The sequence below is a fragment of the Vulpes lagopus genome, chromosome 4, assembly GCF_018345385.1.
Source record: "Vulpes lagopus strain Blue_001 chromosome 4, ASM1834538v1, whole genome shotgun sequence".
Lineage (NCBI taxonomy): Eukaryota > Metazoa > Chordata > Mammalia > Carnivora > Canidae > Vulpes > Vulpes lagopus.
The window spans coordinates 58,426,425-58,438,539 of NC_054827.1; the positions used below are offsets into that span (position 1 = coordinate 58,426,425).

General features: G+C 48.9%; 1 long non-coding RNA gene across 4 annotated transcripts in view; it reads left to right on the top strand.

Annotated features, from left to right (window-relative positions):
* Positions 1 to 8,404, top strand: part of LOC121489335 — a 32,949-nt gene extending 24,545 nt beyond the window's left edge. Inside the window, exons 2-5 of one of the 4 annotated variants that reach the window (XR_005987330.1) lie at positions 6,093 to 6,265; positions 6,431 to 6,565; positions 7,897 to 7,996; positions 8,129 to 8,404. This is a non-coding gene — a long non-coding RNA (uncharacterized LOC121489335). Of the gene's footprint in view, positions 1 to 5,295; positions 6,566 to 7,896; positions 7,997 to 8,128 lie in introns of those variants that run through there. The other 3 variants (XR_005987329.1, XR_005987332.1, XR_005987331.1) reach the window with 3 other exon arrangements.
* Positions 8,405 to 12,115: the final 3,711 nt, after the last annotated feature.

Sequence of the window (12,115 nt, forward strand, 5' to 3'; positions counted from 1 at the left end):
CTCCTGGGGTCCTGCTCCACCTCCCTGCGAGTGCCTTTCCGCCCGGGAAGGTTGGGGAAGCTCCTGTTTCTCCGGGCCAGGCTCTCCTGTCCTGGGGGCTCTCGCTGTGGCCCTAGCCCGGCTCCTCGCCAACCCCCCACTCGGAGGCCTTTTTTCTCTTGTTTATTCATGAGAGACACAGAGAGAGGCAGAGACACAGGCAGAGGGAGAATCAGGCTCCCTGTGGAGAGCCTGATGAGAACTCAATCCCAGGACCCTGGGATCATGACCTGAGCCAAAAGCAGATGCTCAACCACTGAGCCACCCAGGTGCCCCTCTCTTACTGTGTTTAAGGTCTCTTTAATCCTTAATGTTCACAGTTTCTCTCTGTTAGAGCTAGCTGTGGATTTCTTGTTTCTGTGAGATTTCACAATGTGTCCCGATTCTGAGGATTAATGTGTTTTATCATTTCTGGAACAAATTCAGTTATTATCACTTGAATATTTCCTCTTCCTTATTTTCTCTAGTTTCTGCATCTTATACTTTTACCAGACATATGTTGCACTCTTTTAAAAAAAATTTTTTTTTTGGAGTTCAATTTGCCAACATACAGCATAACACCCGGTGCTCATCCCATCAAGTGCCCCCCTCAGATGTTGCACTCTTAAATTCTATTTTACATTCTTCTTAACCTTACTTTCACATTTAATGGGTTTGATCACCAAATTCCAATGTGTGCGTTTGTGTGTGGGGTGGTTTCCCCATACCACCAAGCAGTTCTTCAACATCAACTGGGTATGCGACCGTTCAACTCCATTCTGACACTCCTCACCTAGAGATAGCTTCAGATTCCACACGTTGAGGGTTCAGTACCACAAGACTGCCCCCCACTGCAGATACCAGTCACAGTCTGGTTGACTTGTGATTCTGACTGACTGACTATGAATCAGAGGTTCCCAGGGCCCCTTCCTTGGGTGGGATTGATTTGATAGAGCCGGTCATAGAACTCAGAGAAACTTAGATTACTGGTTTATTATAAAAGGATATAATTCAAGAACAGCCAGATGGAAGATATGCACAGGGCAAGTTATGTGGCAAGAGACACGGGGCTTCCACGACCTCTCTGGCAGGCCACTCTCCCAGCACCGGCCATGTGTCTACCAACCCAGAAGCTTTCTCAGTGCTATCCTTTGGGGGTTTTATGGAAGCCTCATTAGGTAAGCATGATTGATTAAATCGTCGGCCATTGGGGATTCATTCAAACCTCCAGCCCCTCTCCCTTCCTCAGAGGTCAGGGGGTGGGACTAGAAGTTCCCACCCTTTATTCTTGGTCGGTTCCCCCGACAACCAGCCCCATCCTTAGGTGCTATCCAAGTCACCTCACTACCATAAACGCAGTTGTGGTGGTAGTGGGAAGGGGCTTGTTATAAGTAATAAGACACTCAGTAACCTTTATGGCTCTGAGGTGATTTCAGGAACTGAGAACAAGAGACCAAGTGTTATGACAAAGGATGCTCCCCTTGCTCTTATTGCTCAGAAAATTCCCAGGGTATCGGGAGCTATGAGCCAGGAGCTGTGGACAAGGGCCAAATAAAGGAGAAATATATTTTGGTCATCTGAATGGCCAAATATATATATTTCATATAAATAAAAATATCACAGATTGTTTCCTTCTTTCATCTCTTTGTGCTGTCTCTTGATAATTCCCTCACATCATCCTATCTCTCTTCAGTGCCATCTAATGTCAAGTTTATCTTGTTCACTGACATTATTATTTCAATGATCATATTTTTCAAGCTGCTATTAGAAAATGGTGTCCAGGGACACCTGGGGGGCTCAGCAGTTGAGCGCCTGCCTTTGGCCCAGGGCATGATCCCGGAGTCCTGGTCCCGGGATCGAATTTCACTTTGGACTCCCTGCATGGAGCCTGCTTCTCTGCCCCCCCCCCCTCTCTCTCTCTCTCTCTTCTTTCTCTGTCTCTCATGAATCAATAAATAAAATCTTAAAAAAAGAAAATAGTGTCCAATCTGAAGTGTATACTACCCACTGAGTTTACTTCAATGACTCTATTTTTCATTCTGGTGTTGGTTTTGTTGTTTGTTGGTTTTGGCATCTGTTCTGCAGTATCTTGTACTTTTTAATAGAATTTCAAGTTTTTGTTCTATGCCTTTAATTACATGACATTATTGGTGAAGTGTTGGTGTAAATATGCCCTTCTTTACACCTGCTGACCATCCCTCACACGGATTGTTTGCTCATATGTTTTCTAATTTTGGATTGTGAGCTCCTCTTCAGCAGGGCTTTCCTTGTGACTTGGACCATGGTGGTGTTCCTACAGAGCGAAGACTTTGTATCTAACACCTCAGAGGTAACACTGACCTAAAAACAGTTTAATTTTTGGCTGTGGATTTCTGTATCACATAGTTCACATTTTGGACTCAAAACAGGGGCAAGAGGTAGGCACAGAATTCTTTTTTTTAAATATTTTATTTATTTACCCATGAGAGACACACACACACGCAGAGAGAGAGAGAGAGAGAGAGAGAGAGAGAGAGGCAGTGAAGCAGGCAAAGGAAGAAGCAGGTTCCCTGCAGGGAGCCCGACACAGGACTCAATCCCAGGATGCCAGGATCACCCTCTGAGACTAAGGCAGATCCTCAGCTCTTGAGCCACCCTGGCATTCCAGGCACAGGATTTTAATATCTCAGGAGAAATTTTTCTTTTTAAACTCAGATCTCAGTAGGAGGCCTTGCCATTTCTTTGTGATAACAGTTGTTTTAGATCCATATAGAAAAGCAGCAAAACCTAAGCTCGTAGCAGTTAACAAATTTAACAATCTGCACACCAACCGATCCTAGACTGCCATGAACATCACCTCAAGTGCTTATCTCTCCTTATTTTCTTCAACTGGACATTTCCTGTTCATTATCTAGGATTGGCTGACCATAATTTGCCTGAATCCTTATTTACGTGCATTAAAGTTGTCTCGCATATTTCTCTAACTCAAATAAAAAATATCACCACGAATAGGCCTACAGGTATCGAGAATTGTGGGTATTGTTTTGTATCTTCCTGGTGTATGAATTTTTTTTCAGCAGCATTCATCAACATCAGAAAGTCAAATTGTTGGAATCTCTCATACTGGGGATTTAACGCCCAGGAAAGCAGAATAAAAAGATCTGGCAAGAGAGCATAGACTATGGTAAGAATAGCAATGAAATTATGAATCCTAGATTCTGAAGTGAGTGAGGAGAGAAATCAAGATAACAGGAATCAGAATTAATAAGAAGAAAGTAAGAGTCAGTGGTTGTAGGCCCCAGTGAAGTAGGAACTTCAGTGACTACAGTGTAAGTTCAGGAAGTAGTAGTCAGAAAATGCAATGTATGAGTACATGATTTCAGGGGAGGGATAATTCTTCGGTCCTGGAAAAGACCAGGTAGGCCACAAGCAGCTGAAGTCGAATGGATGGGTGGATATTATTGATAAGGAAATCAAAGGAGAAGCCAAAGCATTGAATCTACATGGACACTATGGATCCGATGGGATCATCTACATGGACACTGACGTCACTCAAGATGAAGGACTCAAGGGGTCCCTGGGTTGCTCAGTGTATTGAGCATCTGCCTTTGCTCCAGATCATGATCCTGGAGTCCTGGTATCTAGCCCCACGTCAGCCTCCACAACTAGTGGGAAATCTGCTTCTACTTCTCCCTCTGCCCGTCCTGCAGCTGTTTCTTTCTTTTCTTTTTTCTTTCTAATATCATATTTCTTCTTTTTCTTCTTTCTTCTTTGTTCTTCCTTCTTCTTCCTCCTCCTTCCTCCTCCTCCTCCTTCCTCCTCCTCCTCCTCCTCCTCCTCCTCCTCCTCCTCCTCCTCCTCCTTCTTCTTCTTCTTCTTCTTCTTCTTCTTCTTCTTCTTCTTCTTCTTCTTCTTCTTCGTCTTCTTCTTCTTCCTCTCCCTCCCTCCTTCCCTCTCTCTCTCTCTCTCTCACTTTCAAGCTCTCTCTCGTGCTAACTTTCTCAAATAAATAATTTTTTTTTAAATGATGATGGACTCAAGACTAAGACTTTGACATAAGTGCAAGTAATTCACAGAAAGAAAAAAGTATCCATATCAGAAGTGTCAGGAAAATGCTGAGGAGCAAAGTTTCTATGGGACAAGAGATTTTCTAATTGGAGGACAGGAAAAATGGTTTCAAGGAGTGAGAAGAAAGAAGGAAAATACTCTACACCCCGACCTCAAAGAACTGTAGAGTCTGGGAGAAATGGTCCCTATTTAAGACATATGCAAAGGAAGCAGTATTTTCATGGAAAATCCAGGTGACAGTTCAAGCCAGGAGATTCAAGAAACAGGAAATGAAGAAACCGTCTAAGGAAACAGGAAGTTTTCCAGGCATGCAGCTGGACCTCTTAAGGAATGCAAAGGATGGTTGGGTGAAGTACGCAAGGATATGGATATTGGGCCAAGGAAGCACAAGCAGAATATGATGGGGATAAGAGTACAGGAGAGAATACAGGACCGAAGGGGCTGATGATTTGGGTGATGGTGAAAAAACCCAAGAATAATAAGCAGAGAGAACTGCTACATCAGACAAGGGGAAGGGCAAGGACACAAGAGTCTCCTAACTCACCTGACATGCAGTTGGGCATCTCAGGTAGTGAGCGAGGAAGGAAGCCCACATGTAGGGACTGAGCACTCGGGAGCTGTTGGCTTCAGTCCTATTTCTGGCTCCAGGGGAGGGTCAGGCAACACACCAAGGGACCCCGGGAACCAAGAAGAAAGCTACACCGTCAAGTCCTGTTCCAAAGCATCCCCACAAGATCCTGTCCAGAAACATGGGGGAGGCTCAGCCGACAGTACTCTGTGCATTCTGTGCACCGTCCTGCAGGCCTGCCTGCGACACCCCAAGTTTTGGCTCAAGTGTCAGTCACACCAGTTTGGAACCTGCCGCCTGCCTATCTACTTCCCTGTCTGGCCTACAGTATCCTTACGGGAAAAATAGACATAATATCACTGACCACTCCATGTTCATGGAGGGACCTAAGTGATGCACAAGGGCTTTGGAGAGTGTAGTAAGTGAACCAGCCGGAGGCATGCACTTCCCACTTTGCCCACACCTGCTTCAGATCCATCCTCTTGGTGCGCAGCCCCTGACTGCAGCACAGCCCTTTGACCGATCTTTGCCTAGTAAGGGGCAAAACTACAGGTTATCCCAAGGCCTAGGGACTCCTGTGACATTTCTTCTGTCTGCTATTTCCTGGGATCACTCTCCAACCTCGCACCCGGGGCCTGTCCCTGGCTGGTGAGCCCGCTGACATGCCCGGAGGGAGGGGCACACACATTTCATAATGGGCATTGAGCCAGGGGATGATGCGGGGCTGGCGTGGGACATAAAGACTGGGGTAAGTCTGAGCTTTTGTCCAGTTACTCATTTGGTCAAGATGAGTAACTAGCCAAACGCCCTTTGGAGAAATGACCAAAAAGCTGCCTCGGATTTCTTGTTCTCGACCCCAGGCTCCACCTACCTACTCTATTCCTTCCTCCTCTGGACCCCGCGCTCCACCTGCCTGCTCTATTCCTTCCTCCTCTGGACCCCGCGCTCCACCAGCCTGCTCTATTCCTTCCTCCTCTGGACCCCGCGCTCCACCTGCCTGCTCTATTCCTTCCTCCTCTGGACCCCGCGCTCCACCTGCCTGCTCTATTCCTTCCTCCTCTGGACCCCGCGCTCCACCTGCCTGCTCTATTCCTTCCTCCTCTGGACCTCGCGCTCCACCTGCCTACCTGATTCCTCCCTCCGCTCGTTGTCCTTCCTCATCTCGTCGTCCAAAGCCGCTTCCTCTTGTGTCCCTTTACGCCCTCAACACTCCCCAGCGTTGTCCACCTCTCTCAACTCACAGGCCTACCTCTTTCCCTCCTGTTCCTAGTGCTTTCCTTTCTTGCCGCGCTAACCTACAGGTTTCCCCACGCAATCCTTGCTCTATTCCTTCCAAAAGGTCCAGTCCCCGCTGTTTTTGTCTCGCTCCTGTTCCCTGTTTCCCCACTGTCTACTTTCCTCCTACTCCCCCTCTCAGCCCCTCGTAGACTTGAAAGTCTTATCCTCCCCAACCTTCCAGCCAACTCCAACCAGACTTCTGTGATTCACAAATCCTATCCTGGAGAGATGATTTCCCTGTGAGGGGGACGGTCCTGATATCATCCGGATTTGCCAGAACAGTCGATCCCCAGGAGCTTGACTTGGTGAAGGCTGGGAACTCAAGACAATGCCAGTCAACATTTAGCTCGGAGGGTAAGCCTTTTCCATGATGGCGTTTTCACCCATAACACGGTTATCGTACTATTCTCTGTATGGTACCTTCATCCTTGGAAATCGCCTTCAGATGCCAGAGATACCTTTAGCAAGATCCTTTTTTTTTACCAGAAAACCTGTTTCTTTCCTCTCTTTCCCAATTAGCCAGCCTGAATGAATTCTACATTTATAACTGGTTTCTCCATGGAATTTGGTCTGTGACCACAGAGCAAACACCAAGACCAGGGACACAAGGTAGAGAAGAGTGAGTGGAAAACATCTCACCTGATCTCTACACGGGTGAGGTCTATTGATCTGCCCTGGATGAAAGTGAATGTGAGAATGGGTGACCCCTAAGAACTCACACACAGAGCACAAGACCCCTATTGTAGACATACAAGGATTCAAGGTTCCTTGGTCTGCTTCCCCCAAGACTCTATTGTCATGTACCCTAGGACTTGTAGAAGCGTACTAGGGATTTTCTGTCTCTGAGAAATGCCTCCTGCAAAAAGGTGCGGGGTGGGGGGGGGGCACCTCCCATTATCTTGTCATCAAAGCTCTGAGGGTTGAACCTCTGGATCCCAGAAAATGGCAGGTACCAAACCTAGAAGGCAAGGACACATCCATATCCTCTCCAGATGATAGCATCAGATAAACTTATGGCGTGTGTATGTGTGTGTGTGTGTGTGTGTGTGTATTACATTCATTATAATAAATTAACATAATTAACATGATAGTTAATATAATATATATGTATCTATTATATATATTTAAAGTTCTCTTAAACCAATATACAGATTCAGTGGAATCTCAATCAAAATTCTAACGCATATATTTGGAAACTTGACAAGCTGATTATCATTTGCATGGACAGGCCAAAGACCCAAGAATATCCAAGACTCCCTTAAGAACTGGTAGGAGTAATTTTCCTGCCAGACACCAGGACTTACCACAAAAATTGTAGTGATTAAGATCGCACAGTAGTAGTGCCAGCATAAACAAATAGACAAGTGACAAGAAGAGTCCAGACCCAGGTTCACACCTACGTGGACACTTGACTGAAGACAAAAGTATCATAGCAGAACGATGCGATGCGATGCGGATGGACTGTGTTTGCAACACATTGGTTCTTGGTCAATTGGATACTTATAGGGAAAAAAAATTAAGCTAGATTCCTATGACATAAGCACACTCAAAACTCCACTTCAGGTGAAAAATACATCTAAATGTGAAAGAGCAAAAACAAATGGGGTAGGATCGCTCTGGTCATCAATGGCTATTGAGCACTGGAGATGCGCTGTAAGGTATAAAATTTACACTGGATTTTAAACTAGGGAGTGACAGGCACGCGTGGGCTTGGCAGCCCCAGCTCTTGCAGTAGGGAGGATGTGGCCTCTTACAACCCTCCCCCGCACTCCGTCATGGCCACATTGGCCCCGCTTGCTCCTGCCTCAGTGCCTTGGCTCTTGCTTCCTGTCCGGTGCTTCTGTCTGCCTCTGCCTGAGGCTGGCTGCTGCTTGGCATCGGGAGAGGCCTCCCCTCCCGGTCCCGGTCTAGAGTTGCCAGCCCTGCCTGTACCTCACCATTGGGTTCGCTTGTCCCCTCGTGTAGTGTGTTCTCTGTCCCCCCAGCCAGACCACCAGCTCCAGGAGAGCAGGGACCGTGCCTGCCACGCTCTGCTCTACTTGCGGGGTCCAGGAGAGAGCCTGGCACAGAGACTGTGCTCAACAGGTATGTGTTGCGAGATGAGGGTCGCAGGGCCTTGGCAGGCCCCTGAGGCCAGCTGCTGAGGCCGGGCCAAAGGACCCAGGAATTCTCGGCCCCAAGGCCTGCTTCCCTCATGACTCATGCCTCTTCTCCCAGCCAGGTTCCTAAGTCTTATCCACCAGGCCGCTCAGGGGCCATGGAAGAGATACCCAGACACGCAAACAGAAAGCCCAGAAACTGGACGGGACTCTGAGGCCTAGGTGAGCGTGGCTCCTTGCCTTGGGGAGGCCCAGGGGCAACAGAGGCTGTGGCTAAGAGAACGGTAGAGGAGGCCAGACCGCCTGGCTTTGAACCCTGGCTACCCCTTACTAGCTGTGTGACCTTGGGGGAGTCATCCAAGGTCTTTAGTGATCGCGTTTCCGCAGGGGAGCAAAAATGGAGACAGTACAGCATGAGGTGGTGTGTGCACGGTGCCCAGAGCAGGCCTAGCCCACAGCAAAACGCACCCCCTTTGATGGGAGAGGCTCCAGGAGCGGTGAGGAGCCCGGGAAACGCAATCGCCAGCACAGTCCCTCCCGAGATGACATAGGGCTTCTGGTGCTCAGACGTTCCCAAGAGCTTCCTGCCACACTTGTCTCTCGTGTTGCTCCCGTCCTCGTCACACGGAAGGTTTCCGTTTTGAAGCAGTCAGATGTGCCGGGCTTTTCCATCCCGGGGTCTGGGCGCTGGGCCTTGCTTAGCAAAGCCGGCAACGTCCAGAGGAGCAACACGACTGGCTTTCCTCTTGGGCTTCTCCTCAAGTCGTCGTGTCTTCTGGACACGTGGCTTTTAGGCCATCCGGGCCTTCTGCCCCTGAGGTGAAGCTGGAGACGCTGATGCTCAGCTGGCTCAGAACTTCCTTCCCTCCCTCCAAGGCACCGAGTTCTGGCACGCACACGCCCCCCCCCCCATCTCCTTGGGCTTCCTGCTCCTCAGCCTCCTCCTGACGCCCAGCCTCTACTCCTCGGGGAGGTCCTGCTCATCCTTCGGGAGCAGCCAGGAGTCCCCTGCTTATAAGGTCCCGTTAAGGAACGTGCACCCCGTGCCCTCCACCCGGCAGATTAGGGCACCTTGCCCGTGTTCCTCTGGGTCATTGAGTGCCTCCTGCCCCCCACCATTCAGCCCGATTCCATCATCAATGGAACATGGTGGCTCTGGAGCCAGACAGCTTGAGTTCAGATCCCAGCGACCGCCCTTTGGGGCTGTGGGGCCTGAGGAGGAATGGAAAGGAGAGCTCAGAGCCCGGCCACAGACCAGTCACGGGCTTGTCCCGGCCCCTTGGTTTGATCCCAGTTGTCTTCCTCTGCTGTGGGTGCAGCCTTCCCAAGGACGGCCCACATCCTCCGCTCTTGCCTTTCTGCCTTTCTACCGCGTGGCCCGGCCTTCCTACCCCTTTCTACAGCTCCTGTCTAGGGCAGGTGTCTCTGCCACAGGGCGGCTGCAGGGGGATTGGGGTGAATAGCTCAGTTCTAATGAAGGAAGGGAGGGAGGGAGGGGGTTCGAAGGGCAGGCAAGAGAAAGGAAGGGTGGAGGAAGAAGGGAGGGCAGGAAGGGAGGAGGGAGGCAGGGAAGGAAGGAGGAGAGAGGGAGGAAGGAAGCGCGTAGGAAACAGCTGCTCATTTGCTCCAGCTTCTCTTTGTCTGTGGGCCGGCACCCCGGGGAGGGCAGACTGGGAGACCCAAGGGTCCAGCAGGGAAGCCCCACCCCCACAAGGGTTGCTGAGCCTGAGAGAGCTCCATCAGCCCCAGTGGAGCTTTGGGCTCCGTGCCCCCCGGCCCAGAGCTGACCTCGCCCGGGACACGCAGACAACCCCAGTCCCAACGTGGGGACACTGGGGAAGCCACACTCAAATACCTCCAACTTCTGCCCTCCTGGTAAATTTGAGGAAAAAATGTATCCTTTCAGGCAATTGTGAAGGTTGATCTTACAACTTCTCTAAGTCGTACGTGTCAGCGGTCGCTGTTGCTTCTCCGTGTAACCACGTCGACCACGTCCATCCTTTCATCCCAGGAACGTGTGCGAGCCCCTGGGGTGCGCTGGCCAAGGCCCCGCGGACTCTGAACCCAGGTCGCCCTCCCTCCCCGGGGGCTGCCTTCTGATGCCCCCGATCTCCTCTCTGGGTCAGCCCGGAACGTGACGAGCGCAGGCTGAACCGTGTCGGGGTGCACAGTGACATCGCGCCCCACAAGGCTACAGTGTGGAGCTGGCGAGAAGATGATCGCCACGCGTCGTATTCAGCGCCCACCTCGGCCTCGTCCCTGAAACCCAGCCTGTGGGCTGTGTGGATAAATAAAGATGACTTTCCAGCGTCAGTCTGACCTTTCCGTTGTGGAGTCTCACATTCTTCTGCCCGCACGCCCTGGCTCAGGTCCTTCATCTTGGGAATCCCTGGGTGGCCCAGCAGTTTAGCACCTGCCTTCGGGCCAGGGCATGCATGAGCCTGGAGTCCCAGGGTCGAACCCCACATCGGGCTCCCCGCATGGAGCCTGCTTCTCCCCCTGCCCCTGTCTCTCCCTGTCTCTCTGTGTGTCTCTCATGACTCAATATATAAAATCTTTCAAAAGTACGTAGTGTCCATCTGAAGTGCATACTTCCCACTGAGTTCTTTATTTCAGTGACTCTATTTCTCATTCTGGGGTTGGTTTTGTTGTTTGCTTGTTTTGGCATCTGTTCTGCAGTATCTTGTATTTTTAATAGAATTTCAATTTCTTGTTCTATGCCTTTAATCACATGAAAGTGTTGGTGAAGTGTTTGTGTAAATATGCCCTTTTTTATACCTGTTGACCATCCCTCACGTGGATTGTTTGCTCGTGTGTTTTCTAATTTTGGATTGTGAACTCATCTTCAGCAGGGCTTTCCTTGTGACCTGGACCATGGTGGTGTTCCTACAGCATGATAGATTTTGTATCTAACATCTCAGAGGTAACACTGACCTAAAACCAGTTTCATTCTTGGCTGTGGATTTCTATATAACACAGTTCACATTTTGGACTCAAAACTGGGGCAAGCGGTAGGCACAGGATTTCTCTGATTTTGTTTTAAGATTTTATTTCCCCACGAGAGACACAGAGAAAGGCAGTGACACAGGGAGGGAGAAGCAGACTCCTTGCAGGGAGGGAGCCCGATGCGGGACTCAATCCCAGGTCCCCAGGATCAACCCCTGAACCAAAGGCAGATGCACAGGTGTTGAGCCACCCAGGCATCCCAGGCACAGGATTTTAACATCTCAAGGGAAACTTCTGTTAACTCAGATCCCAGTCAGAGACCTTTCCAATTCTTTGTGATGATAGTTGTTTTGTCCCAGATAAGCAGCAAAACCCAAGCCCCTAGCCAAATTTAATACTCTGCACACCACCCCATCCTAGACTGCCATTAACATCACCTCAAGTGCTTATTATCGATCCTTATTTTTTACATCTGGACATTTCCTTTTCATTATCTAGGATTGGCTGCACCATAATTTGCCTGAATCCTTACTTACATGCATTAAGGTTGTCTCGCATATTTCTCTAACTCTCATAAAAAACATCACCACAAATAGTCTTACAGGTTTTGAGAATTATGGGTATTGTTTTGTATCTTCCTGGTTGTATGAATTTTTTTTTTCAGCAGCATTCATCAACATCAGAAAGTCAAATTGTTGGAATCTCTCATAATGGGGATTTTCTGCCCAGGAAAGCAGAATAAAAAGATCTGCCAAGAGAGTATAGACTATGGTAAGAAAATCAATGAAATTATGAATCATAGATTCTGAAGTGGGTGAGGAGAGAAAACAAGATAACAGGAATCAGAATTAATAAGAAGAAAGAGTCAGTGGTTTGTAGGCCCCAGTGAAGTAGGAACAATTCAGTGATTACAGTGTAAGTTCAGGAAGTAGTAGCCAGAAAATGCAATGTATGAATACATGATTTCAGACGTGGGATAATTCTTGGGTCCTGGAAAAGACCAGGTAGGCCACAAGCAGCTGAAGTCGAATGGATGGGTGGATATTATTGATAAAGAAATCAAAGGAGAAGCCAAAGCACTGAATCTACATGGACACTATGGATCCGATGGGATCATCTACATGGACACTGACGTCACTCAAGATGAAGGACTCAAGGG